General features: G+C 33.6%; 1 non-coding gene across 1 annotated transcript; it reads right to left on the reverse strand.

The window, feature by feature from the left end:
- Positions 1–327: 327 nt before the first annotated feature.
- On the reverse strand, positions 328–400 carry TRNAK-CUU (transfer RNA lysine (anticodon CUU)). Its single transcript has one exon. It is a non-coding gene; the product is annotated as a tRNA-Lys (tRNA).
- Positions 401–14,708: the final 14,308 nt, after the last annotated feature.

Raw genomic sequence — 14,708 nt, forward strand, 5'->3', positions numbered from 1 at the left:
ACCGGTTTATATTATTGATTTCGAAATCGGTTACAACCCGGTTAGATGTTTTTTATTTATCAAAGACCGGTTTTTTCCGGTTATTCACTGTTTCGGTAATACGCGAAACCGGTAAGATCGGTAGGGGTTTCTTGTCTCAAAACCGGTTAGTACCCGACCCGTTGAACCAAGGAGCATTTCATTTTTGGGCTCATTTGAATCTTCTCCTGTCTTTCATTGATAGGCCCAGATAAAAAAAGATTGTTTTGGGCTACTTGTAGTGTTAAAATGTCAAATCTTGCTTTCACATTATTAAGCCGAAAATCTGAAATGGCAAAAATTATATATCGCCCACCGTGGGGCTCGAACCCACGACCACAAGGTTAAGAGCCTTGCGCTCTACCAACTGAGCTAGACGGGCAAGATGCCTTAAACCAGTATCAAGATCAAAAGAACATATAAAATTCCCAAAAATCTTGAAAAAACATAGTTATATTTATTACATCTTAAAATAAAGTATACACACTTGACACTCCTTGACATGTTTATAATTGTTTTCATATTGACACAGAGCGTGTCGAAAATGTTGTGACAATATGTACTCAAAATGTGAAAAAGATAATTTAGAATATTGTTGGGTTAATACAAAGTTAAACAATATCGGTGTAAAGCGGATTCAGATTTATCTTGATAAAAGTGAAATTGTATGGTTGTTAAACTTAACTTTTGTGACACAATTTTAACGCTTACTAAAGTTAATGTTGATGAATAAAAACTTTAAATTGGTTGTCATGTACTAGGAGAATTAGAACCAATACATGAAATACACGTAAAGGTGTACAAAACTGGTTTAGAAGGAAAATCGGTTCGGGTTATAAACCAAAATAGTTTAGTCAACAGTTGGTCAAAATTGCTTTAGGAGGAAAATTATTTGAACCTATCAAACCAATTTGGTTCAGGTTATAAACGGTTTGGGGCAATAACACCGATTTGAGGAAAAAAAAGTTTTTTAACAAGCTTTTTTACCAAACCGGGACGGTTCTTAACCGGTTTGATTATTTAAGTTCAAACCGCTATACGAACCAACCGGCTGAGTCGGTTTTGGTTGTTATCGGCCAGGTTTAAAACCGGTTGGTCGGTCAACACATGCTTTTTTGTCCATCTCTAGATATGTGCGGTTAACATAAAACATATATTGAAATTGTTCAATTTAGAGTTACAAGTCCAAAAACGGCCCATTAAAATATGTGATGGGCTAGCCCCATGAGCTAGTAACTTATGATTTAGTGGTGGTTACTAGTTATTAGTTATTACCATGATGCCTTAGTTTAGAGTGTGATACACAGTCATATAGTCACATACGTCGTGTTTACCACAATTAAATCACTGGCCATTTTCAACAACCAAAGGACTTCATATAACATAATAATAATAATAAAATATATAACAAAGGTCCACTTCTATGCATTTATATATAAGAAAGAATTGATATACATGCAGTCAAATGTTCACACCAAAAACAGGCCCATCCACCTACAACGTGGCACATAAAATTCAACGTAGAACGACATGTTATTAAGTTGATAAGAATTTTGCAACTCTTTGGTAGGTGTTTATTGAAACTTTGTGGTCGTTGAACTAAAAGTAAGTATCAACATACTTTTGTATATAGCTATATATAACTTTTGGACTTTTGTTACTTATGAGTAGAAATTTTGTGGGTCAAACATTTGTTTTGACCATTACTTTATGTTATTTTATCAAATATATGAGACATTCACATATATATAAAGTTGTTACACGAGTTGATACCATGTATCAGGTGGTTGTCAAAATAACGGACAAGTGAAAACACTGGCGGATTTAAAAAAAATTGTTAAGGAGTGGTTGATATATAAAACAAAGAAGAAAAAATAAGTTCTATTAAAATATACTTCCTAAAGAAAGTTGAGAGGTAATACGGGCTGTCACTCAGTCTATATTGAATCCGTTATCCGTCTAGAGGGAAACTTATACAAGAGTGAAAAGCTGATACAATGAAATAGTAATAATAATAATAATAATAATAATAATAATAATAATCTTTTTTTATATACATATTGATTGATTTGATATGGATATGAAATTATGGATCTATGATTATAATCATATATGCATATGTCACATGCATGTGTTTTTCATATGCAAACAGGGAAAAACGATTGAAAAGGATTGAAAAAGTGAACATCTACACTAGAAAATTAAACTGCTCGGATTTAATAAAAGCTAATGTATAAATACCTATATTTAAGGAAAATTGAATTTTATATATTCAATATTTATACTTACATTTTGATCAATAATAACCTAGCTTTGATTTATCATTGGTGTTTGCAACATAGATTTTTTTTTTCTTTTTATCATTTTCTAATAAAACCCACTTTAGTTTCAATTTCGAAAAGCCTACAAAACACGATGATGGGATGTCGTCGAACAAAAGACTGTCGATAATGGAACTAGTTATAGCATTATATATCGAACGAAAACGAATATTCCATTTTTTTTTTATTTAAATTGGTTGATAGTGGGTTGCCATTAATCAATGGTAGGTTTTCGTTGCTATATACAGATCATATTACTGAAGAACATCCGTTACAAATAGGCTCCACTTCCAAACGACTGAAAATGCCAGCTAGTCGGTAGTCTTTTCTATTATCAACGGAGTATTGAGACATATTATGTGCGGAACTTTTGCACCAACAAACAATTGAAATGTCTAGGCGAAATCTCAAACAAAATACACCTAGACAACCAATGTTGTTTTTTTTTTTTTTTTTTTTTGGAAAAGCTAGACAATTATGTAGACAACCAATGTTTTTGATTTACCAGCGACAGTACATGATTTACCAGCGACAGTCCTGTCGTGACGACTAATTTAAATTATAGTTTATGTGGCTTATCTTTCAGATTTCCCCAATACTCATTTTTTGAATTAGTCTACAATCACCACCAAGAACCAACTACATCAAAATGACCCACCAACCAATGCATTACCGGTTCAACTCCAAGCATAAACAAATGTGTGAGTTTTTAAGAACAATTATTAATTAGTGAAACATAATATTAGACTGTTTGCCTCATCAAATAATCAGAGCAATTTTTTGCCGGCCATGCATTTTATGTATAGCTATATATGTTTTTATTTGTTTGTTTATAAGTATTTACAATACATGTAACATGCAATATTATCACTTGGTCACTAGCAGTCAAATGCATCTTCCAGTTGAGGCTGAAGGGGTCAACCCCACGTACCTTCCAACTCATAGCCGCTTATACAACAATTGGTTAACATATGTCGGTCATAAAAACTTAATTATTATCGCCTATTTTATCTACTACTAACATTAGACTTCTTTTATGCATTTGTAAAACGTACAAGAATCTTTTGTTGTTTTTTTTACGAGTGAACTATGGTTTTTGTCTTTGTGGTTTTTCCAAATATGCGATTTAGTCAAATAGTTTTAAATTTGCGATTTTCGTCCATGTGGTTTCATTTCACTTACAATTAAACTTGAATTAATTAACACCGTTAAGTCTAATCGTTAAACTCATTAGCGCGTCCCTCACGTGAGGGCAATTTTGTCATTTTTCTGTAAGCCCCCGTTACCGGTAGCCCTACTTTAACGTTGGATTTACTCATAAACGCAGTTCTAAATATCATAGTTAACAAAAACTTTCGCGGAATAATAAAACTTCAACCATAACATTTTACATAACCATCCAATCATGTCTTATAAAATATTCGTAGTCCATTTAAAACAAAACATAGTCTTTAAAACATCATAACATTTCTTCGAGATGCCAGTATCTTCGATTTCCATGCCATGTGTCTTCAGTCACGCGAGCTCCCTCAACCTATTTGCCTGCGTGCATACTAAAAGTCAGCTATGCTGAGTGAGTTCTAGTTAATCACATAACTTACTTTCATACACATATACGTGCCCGAAGGTACGCATTACAATATATCAAGATCAGCATTCGTCCATACACATTCATATCTAACCATACATTATAAAGGGCATTTCACCCTACATACCTCGGATATTTTTAGGGTCCGGTACCCTCCATCCTCGGATATTATTAGGGTCCGGTCACCATTCATCCTCGGATATTATTAGGGTCCGGTACCCTTCATCCTCGGATATTATTAGGGTCCGGTACCCTTTCTTCCATAGCTCCACACTATACCTGTCCTTAAATATTTTTCCTGACAATACGTGCAATCTCCGAAGAGCGTTCACGTACCATTAACTTATCATACGTACATTATGCATACATCATAAATATTCATACATGCATCTTATCTTACATCATACATAGCAATCACGTCTTTAGCTACCACCTGATGGTACATGCAATATCCGAAGATCGTTCACGCACCGTCAAGCAATCATCATACATACATCATACAAGGCATACACTTACCACTTAAGGTAAGTGTATTAACTATCACATCGAGTATGCACACAGCCCCGAAAACATAACAAGGAAGTGGGGGTAGAAACTCACCTCAATGCGGTTGCGTTCACCGTTTACGGTTCCCTTCTTGAGCTATGCACGACTAACTATATAATAATTATACGTTTCAGTAAACTATCACTACACATATCGCCTTTCTAGTTTAATTATTACCCTCAACGAACGGGGGTCCGGGGGCAGCGCCCCTGGCAGCGGGGTTCTAGGGGCGGCAGCCCCTAGCGGGGTCCAAGGGGCAGAGCCCCTGGCTTGGAAAAATTTTATTTTCATTAACTGTCTTAACACATTTTCCATTAGCATTTTGAATCATTGAATAATATGCTACTTAAAAGTTCAAGGGCTTATTTGTAATTAAATTATTCTTTTCTAAGTCCAGGGATCATTCTGTCATTCTGTTAAACTTCTAATTCGTTACTTATCCTTAACGAACTGACTTGCCATGACGAACTGGTTCTTGTAACGAATTGGAACCTTTAACGAACTGGTTACTTACACGAATTGGACTTTTAACGAACTGGACTCTTAACGAATCAGTCCATGTAGCGAACCAGTCCAAGTAGCGAATTGGACCTTCTAATTCGTTATCTTCTTTAACGAACTGGTCATAACGAATCAAGGGTAATTTGTTACCCTTTTCCCTTAACGAATTGAACACGAATTGTAATCAGTTCGCTATGTTCCCATGGACGAACTAGCTAGCGAATCACCTTTAATTCGCTATATTCCTGTAGCGAACTATGGTTAGGTCAGGAATGTCAGAACATTCCCTGACATTCCCCCTTAACCTCGTACCACTTTCCGGCGCCGCCATTGCCGGAAAGCCGCCGGAAAAACGCGATTTCGCCGGAAAAACGGGGTTTAGCTCGTTTTTCACCGTTTTTCGTCCCGTTCGATCCAGATCTGAGCTAGGGTGACCCCTAAGCTCATCATAGGTTCGGTTTATACCCGATTCCATCCGGATCTCGTGACTTAAACGGTTTAACGGTGTCGGCTCGTCGTTTCATGATTATATCTAACGGATTTAAGCTCAAACAATAAAATACTATCATTACCTCGGGTCGGTTCTCGGTTTCCTTCTTGATATCGGTTTAGAGAGAGAGAACTAGAGAGAGAATCTTAAGTGTGTGTTTTGGATGGTGTAAGGGATATGTGTAAATGAATTAAATGGAGGATTAAGGGTATATATATTTTTGATCATGGGCTTAAGCCCATGGTCTTTCCTTTATTCCTCCATAACCCAAGTTCATAACCCATATCCATTTACCCAACACAAGTCCATCTCGTATTCTATTCAACTAAACCGATGAGGACCCGCTATAAAATAAACGAACTTTATTTTATTAATATAACCGAAGTAGGATGTTACATTTTCTCCCCAAATACACCCATGCCCCTCACCTGAGGGGCTTGGGAATTAAGGATGAGGTTTATTAGGGAGAAAAGGGACAAAATTGCCCCTCACGTGAGATGCGCTGATGGATTTAACGACCCGATTTAACGGGGTTAATGAATTCGGGTTTAATTGCAAGTGAATCGAACCACATAGACGAAAATCGCAAATTTGAAACTATTAACAAAAACACAGATTTGGACAAACCATAGGAATAAAAACCGCAGTTCACTCTTTTGTTATTAATTTGTTTTAAGTTATATTAACACATGTGAGACATGCCACCTTAGGCACTATATTGGCATATTAAAGATATTATTAGGTACAAAGCCAAAATCATTTGGATGTTATTTTGAGGGACAAATTACTAATCCAAAAATAACTCTAAAAAGTTTATATAGATAGTATTTTGACATGGATTTCTTTTTAGGCCGTGCAAGATCTCATGAGGTCGTCATATTTTCGAGATTGTCTTGTGAAAGGTCCATTTGCATTTAAATTTGTGTTCTTTATTGGTGATCATAAGTTGATAGATCAATTCAACTTAAATTTGAATCAGATGTTTCAACGTTTAAACAAACTCTAGAACCTGGTTAATGATGAATAATTTATTGACAATCAAAAGTTTTAACAAATTTTAATTTAAGGTTTTAAAATATAGAAATAAAATAACAACTAGCCTTTTCATCCAACCTTTAAGCTAAAAGGTTGATGTTTTAGGATGAAATTAGTTTTGTGAAAATGATATGACTTAGTTTTGTGAAATAAAAAGGATTAATTAATTATATTAATAAAAAACATAACTTTAATCGGTTTTATATTTAATACCGTATTCATTTTCCCTACATGTTGCTAATTGTATATTTAACTATCAAACAAATAAAATAAATATAAACAAATTAGCCAAGCAACAATATTCCTGATTTTTTAATGAATCCTAAATATTATCATCCTCCATTCCATAATGGAGAAACAAGGGGCAATTTCATATATACCCTTACAAATATTCAAAATTTCATATATACCCATGCAAAACTAAAAATATCGTATATGCCATTGTAAAGTTATTTATATATCATATATATCTATTTCATTAAAAAAAATTCAAAAAATGATTATATCATTCTAGTTTGAATATATGCGATAAAAGGTTTACAATGTAGACCATTCAATGCGATAAACCTTCGAATGGTTTGCGATTTTGAAAAAATGACGAGAGATGATTTGGTTGTCGTTAAAGGTGAGAAACGTCGATTAATAAAATAATAACATAGGGTATAGACACATTATGTAATAACATGGGGTAAAGTTGTCTATTCGTTGAAAATGAGCATATACAAAAGTTAACTTTTTTGAAAAATAACGGTAAAACTATCATTTATTAAATTATTATTAATGAATAGGGGTATATTGATACTTTAATTGTGTTAATAAGGGCATATATGATATTTTAGTTACTTTGTAAGTGTATATATGATATTTTAAGTTTTGCTTGGTTAAATATATGATATTTATAATATTTGTAAGGATATATATGAAATTAATCCAAGAAACAGTATATTGATAAAAAAATTTCAAAAATCAAAAGAGCGATTGGGTTGAAAAAAGTAAAGGATTTCTAATCATCTTGTTATCCTAAAATGAAAACAAAGGAAAAAGATAGGATAGCGAATCTGTTGAGAAGTTTATATGTATCCGAGGTATTTATTCGGTTTGTACTATAATACCTTGTTTTGACTGTATCGCACTATGTATCATTTATAACCCCCAAAATCCTTTACCCTTAATTAAAAAAAAATCAAATGAATAAATTCCAAAGCTATTTAGGGCCAGATAGATATAAGTTATATAAAATATTGCCTGATTTTATGGTATTTTTATGTTATAAAAAAATATTACGTCGTTTACTAAGTTTGATGTTGGACATTTGACTCGTGCAAAATTGCAGGAGTAAAATGAAAGCAATTGCTTTTTAATTTATTTTCCAACATGATTTATTTTTTTGTATTATTATTTTTTTTTACTTTGTTGTTGGTTGAATTGACTTAGTTGACCTTGTCTTGTGGTAAAACAAAACACTTATGTATAATTGTATATAGCCATATCGGGTCCTGTTCCAAAAGAATCAAAAGGCAATTACATAAAGGCCACCAACCACAAGGACTGGTCCATTTAAGTGGCTAAAATGGAAGGTATTGTGTAGGTGCAAGTGCAAGTGCAAGTGCAAGTGCAAGTGCAAGTGCAAGTGCAAGTGCAAGTGCAAGTTGGCAGAGCCGTGAACTAGTAGTAGAACCGAGCCGATTCAACTTCGGTTAGGGTTTGCTGGTTCGGCTTGTTTATTTTAACGGACTGAAATGTTAGGCTTGTACTACAGAAGTTAAACTTTATACATATTAAAATTTAGGTTATAATAAGTTATATATTAAAATATTGACGTTATTTTATTCTAGCCAAACGAGTGAGGCGACACACTAGCTAACAGACGAGCTTACCTTGGTTGTGGCTCGGCACATTTAGATCTAGAAAAAGTGCCGAGCCGGCTTGACATGTTTCCAAACGAGCCGATTTCAAATTCGTTTATTTCTTTTCAAACAAGCATCGAGCCGCGGGAATAGTCTTACAAGTTGAATGTGGCACGGGTGAATATTAGTTAGCATGTTCATAATAGTGGTAGTCAGAAATTTTTTTATGAGTTTGGTATTTTTCGGTGTTTGGATTTATTACAATCTGATGTCAAAATTTTCAGGTTGGGACGAATCGGGTTGGGTACGACTTTCTTTTAAAAGATGGCCAGTAACCCTAAATATACAAATTCAACACAATCGACACATAGTTCTAAATATAAACATGTAATTTTAATTAAGTTTATACATAGTGCAATTACACATAAATCATAAATGATAAACATAAACAATGAATCACATTAAAACTAATTATCATTGACATTTTTATTCATATTGGATTTGAAAATCAAAATAAATATAGATGATTATTCACGATTTAGGAGGGTCGTTGTGAGGGTTAAAAAACGAACTTAGTGAAGGGTCGTCGTCATCGAGGGTTGGTCACCTAGTCAATGGTGCTGGAGTTGATACTCCTCGATCAGTCGTGGAAGGGGATAAAGGCGTAACTCAAAAGACCGAATGCACAAATGATGGGACGTCGTTAAGTTTTTTTTTATTATTTATTTAATTGTTTATAAATTTCACATTTTATTTAATTATTATTTAGATTTTATATTGGGTTATTGATCCACTGTTTAATTTGAAATTCTGGGCCTTTTCTTTTAATAATGTTTGAGCCAATTTGGCAATTTTCCGGTTAATTTATATAGTTTCTTTGAAGATTTATATATAAAAAAAGTTATTTACTAAAAAATTAAACTAAAATTTTATAATCAGTGGATTCAAATATATTTTTTAAATTATAATAGATTCGCTCGCTGAAAAAGAATGAGTTTGTTCATTAATACACCGCTATAGACATATATAAAACCGAGAACATAACCTGTATACCTAGCTCCGCCCATTACCAAGAACAGAAGATATATTCTAGTGGCCGGTTGGTTCTAGGAAGAAGCCGATAGTTGCATCAGCATCACCACCAAACTTTGGTTCTCATTTGTTTATTTCAAATACTAAGTCAAGTGGGAACATTGGCCTCGGCCCTCGGCCATCATGTTTGAATCTGGCCTGTATTGTCTTTATACAAATTCAACCATATATATCTCAATAACGTTTAGAATAATTAACAGGTTGTTAAAGGTTAATACTGAATCAATCAACTTTCACAATTTTATAATCATGTATTTTAAGGATCTTTGTATTGGGTCTTAATTTAATATTTAATCATATATGTTTTACTTGGAAATATACAAAACGAATGGATTTTTTGTTTTATTTATCGACCAAGTCATTTACATTAAAAATAATTATTCTTACAAATTTGGCAAATAGTTCGTTTAAGATTAGTCAATGAGCTTTATCTCAACTAGCAGCGAAGGGGAAGCGAAGATTTTGAATGGAGTCCGCAATATCTCAAGTCCGAGTATAATTCCAACTGGATTTTTTCTCATAGTTTTTTTTTTCTCAATCAATAATTTCATCTCAAATATATTCTCACATTATTATTATTAGTTTATATGTTAAAAGTTATAATAATCTTAATTAGTTAAGTTAGTTATGTTGATAAGAGATTATTATAAGAAACAACAAAAAAAAAGGTTATGCACTTTAATACGTAAGGGACTAGTTCTCCATGTATAATGAAAGTTAATTAGAAGTCTAGCAAAAATGATAATTAATTTGCATGCACTTCATAAAGATAACGTCTAAATATCTGATCTTTAAATTTCAAGGTTGAAAATAAATTAATCAACTTCCACATTTTTGTCATCAAGTGTTTAACGATGATCTTGGCTTTTAATTTAGTCTTTAAATATATTTGTTTTACTGAATTGAAATTATATAAAATAAAAAAATTAACGCAAATAAGATATTAAACAATTAAATAAAATGATATATAAATAACTTAAAAACGCATACTGTTTTGAATAGATTTTATAACATGCAAGTATAATAAAATATGTTTTGACTATTAGAAACTTAACGTGATTAAAATCATACAATTTTTCTTAGTGTAATTGAATATTTTATATTTAAGATTGAATTTTGAGATGGCTTTAAAGTCAAATCTCTGAGTAATAGACATATCAACATGTTAATATTAACCACGTAAGAATATAAAAAGGTAGGTATATATAACCGAAAAACCGATAAATACTAAATAACGGGTACCTGACATGTATGAGGCAAAGAATGGGACTGACACTCGTCCCATATCCAGTCCATTGCATGTGTCATATATACAGAAACTTGACCATCCACACAACAATCCAACTTAACAAACATATCTTTGTTAGTCTATTGATTTCCTGCGCTTATGACCTAAATCAACAAGTTTATTAAAGTTTGGAAGAGACACTTGGGTTGAAGACCCGAACAAAACCAAATTTTAAGTGAGTCTCTAGTTCATCAACCTAATTCAACAATTTACGCGTAAAAAAAGAAGAAAAGAAAATAGTGTTTTACACGAAGAAGAAGAGAAAAAAAAATCACTTTTTTAATCTTAAAATACAAAAAATGATTAAAATAAAATGTTTATATTCAATCAGTGGCGGATCTAGACTCGAAACCGAGCCGTAGTGCTCAAAAAAGTTTTTTTCCCCATATTTAATACAATGTTAACGAAACAAATATAAACAACACGACAACAAATAAATTTAAACTAACCGGGTTAGTGAACCAACAGTGGCGGATCTAGGTTGGGCTGTAAATATCTCCTCTTCGGATCTTGATAGCTTGAAACCGAGCCATTGCATCTTCTTCATTTACTTTATCAAACGTTTCTCTTTCGAACGCACAAACTAAAGCATTGTTCAAATACTCATTACTCGTTTCGATTGCGCAAATCCGTCTTGAAAAGCTTCGTTGTAGAGAAACATCTTTCAACGGTTGCAGTTCCAACCGGTAAAACCAATGCTAGTTTCAATATTCGATAAACCAAAGGAAAAGTTGTGTGTTTTCCGGTTTCCACCATTACACGAGCAAGATCACCCATTCCACCCAGTTTTGTAAATTTAGCATCTTCCTTTAAAGTGTAATAAAAGGTCGTAAGATCACCCGGAATACACCATCTTTCTTCTTTAGTAAAATCATTCGGATACATCTTCCTTTAAAGTGTAATAAAAGGTCGTAAGATCACCCGAAATACACCCTCTTTCTTCGTTAGTAAAAATCATTTGTTAGTAAAATCATTCATAAAATTCTTTAACACCGGTATGTTTTTTTACAACAGCCACAATCACTAACTGAGGTTGATGAGCAAAGCAATGTATATAATGTGCTAATGAATTATCTCCTAAAACCAAAGCTTTTAATCCATCAAACTTTCCTCGCATGTTGCTTGCACCATCATAACATTGACCCCTGACATGTGTGAACAATTATAAACTATAAGTATAAGATACATATATAATATATTTTATTAAAGTTTATGTAACAAAAGTATGAAACGTATTACTTACTTGATCAATGCTCAACTGGTTATTTGATAATAAAGAAACAATGGCTTCTTTAAGAGTTGCAGAACATGTATTATTTACGTGAGCAACTCCAATTAAACTTTCTTTAACAACTCCGCGTTTATCAACATATCTCACAACTATGGCCATTTGTTCTTTTTGAGAGACGTCATTAGACTCATCGGCTAACACCCCAAACACATCATCTTTAAATTCTTCACAAAGCCTTTTGGTTACTTCTTTCGCAAAACAATCGATAATCACTTTCCGTATTGATGGAGCTGTTAACTTATTCTTTTTTGCATTCCCTAAACAATACTTACCAATATCCGGGTTCTCACAAATCAAATTTAAAATCGCAAGAAAGAGCCCTTTAGAAAAAGAGTCTTCAGGTTCGTCGGCGGTGGTGTGGACTGTGGAGTAGAGCTGCGCTGCTACTGTATTATTTTGTTGTTGTGAATGGATAGGTGAAGTGGTGAAAGGTGGTTTGGTTTGGTTTGGCTGGGTTGGGTTAATGGGTTTTTTGTTTGGCTTTGGCTTTTGATTGGATTTAAAACATAGATTGTTGGGCTTAAAATCTTAGCGTTAACGTTATTTTTTTCCAGCGGCAACGAAACACGAAAATCGGCCAGTTTTTTTTTACACTACCGGTAAAAACTTAAGCCGTAGCGGATGCTAGGGCTCAACTATATGTATGTCCGCCACTGTATTCAATCTACTAGCATTTTAAAAAAATATTTTTATTATGAATAAATAAAATGTTTAAATTCAAAAATAAACTTATGAACAAATATAGTTCAAAAAAGGTTTATATTTATATATATTTATTAAACTTTTTAGATTACATAGAAATAGAAGACAAGCGGACAACAAACTGCACCGCTAGCCCCTTATGGATTGTAAAAGTTTTTTTTATTTATAAACTAAATTAGTTGATTTTGAAGTCATAACATTGCTATGCATAACGCGTTGAACTCGGTTAAATAGCACCACAACCTTAGGCGCGAAAAACCCAAAAGTATCAAATGCAAAAGGAATAAACATGTGTTGGTTGTCAATGCACGCTTTTTCATGTTTTTTCACTTTGCATGAAGCGGCTTTTAAGGCAGCCTGACCCTCCGCGAACACACTACTTCCCAAGCCAACAAGAGGGGAAACTCCTGTTAGGTCGACAAACATGTGTTTCCTTCCCGTCCATCTAAAGACAAAAATGTCAGTTGGTCGGAGTGTTGGTATTCCTTCCAACAAGTCGGTCAAGAAATTAACTAACGCTTCTTTTTTGTCCGATATCCCGACATGCCTAAATATGTCAACAAGAACGTCCGAACCAAGTCCTGTCGGCACTTGAACCCCGGGAGTTATTTACAATGTAACGCGCGCTTCCCAAAAGAGTCCAAACACACCTTGTGACAAACAGGGAATTTCTCATTATCTGAAAAATTAGGAACAATGAGGCGATACTTAATGATGGTATGGTACTCCATCAGTAACATATGTAAACCTGGCCCATCTGTATGGATAATTAGTACAAAATCTTGAGTATGTTGTGCTCGTAAACACTCAAAAACTACCTTTTGTCTATAAGTCATGTCAAAGTGCACTTCCAAGTCCTAGCCGATATTACTAAAAAGGACACTCTCCAATGCATATTGAGATTTTGTGGGGGGTGGGGTGCCCTTGTTAGTGAACCGCTGAAGTCAAAGCTTGGAATTATAACATGAAGACAAGCCAAAACACAACCATAATCAGAATCCATACCACATATGCCACTATCTTGCAAGATGTGGTACTAAAAGCACCTAAGATTGATCCCTTGAGGCCACAAAGCATATGGTGAAGCCTCTATTGCCGAATACAATCCCAAACCCTCAAACTTAATAGGCAAGGAGATGAGTTGCCATTGGAGGCCTCCAAAGTAAGGACCACCACATATCACCATGCCCTCATTGCTTGGTGCAATCTTCTTTTAAAGAACAACACTACCTCCAGCATGTATACGGTCATACGGGTTGACATGTCCTTAAGCCAAAGAAAAGTTTTGCAATACCCATACAAGATCAAAGCAAGATTAGCTTACTTTGCGGGTCACCTAGTTTGGGAAGAAGACTCATCAAATCAACAACACTAATAACCCCCGTGTCTCTACTAAAGGCACCCTAAAAAGCTTCATTTCAAAATACGGTCTCCCAATGTTAAAAGAAAATAAACCCTCACGAAATTTTCTACCATCACAAGAAGAGTTTATATGAATTTTAGCATTTTATCCTTCATTTTCATAAAGGACGCTGACCAAAGTGCGACTTGTGTTAACTCTAAAATTAACCGTCGTTAGTCTAAAACACGTACGCAATCTTACAAATAGGAAACATAACAAATAATTAGCTTGCTTTTGTAACAATAACGATGAAACAAAAAATATTATATAAACCTTAAGCAAGATCAATACAATGATACATTAAACATTAACTTCAAATTAAGTATCCAAAAGACTAATATCCAATTAATTCTTTCAAACATATGTATTAATTACAATAGTGAACGTTGGCAAATATTTCCTTTTGACTATATTCCGGTCTGGCGGTCTCACTCTCACCAACCACAAGTTACCAAAGTAAATGACATTTGAAAATATGCCACCAGCCACTTGGAATTATAACTCTTCTTAATCCCTTAGCCGCTAAACGTTACACACTTACAAATTACACATATGACATAATAATAATATTTAAATACTTATATACC

This window comes from Bidens hawaiensis, unplaced genomic scaffold, assembly GCF_021521415.1.
Source record: "Bidens hawaiensis isolate Kalapana, Puna unplaced genomic scaffold, B.hawaiensis_p1.1 tig00036628_1, whole genome shotgun sequence".
Lineage (NCBI taxonomy): Eukaryota > Viridiplantae > Streptophyta > Magnoliopsida > Asterales > Asteraceae > Bidens > Bidens hawaiensis.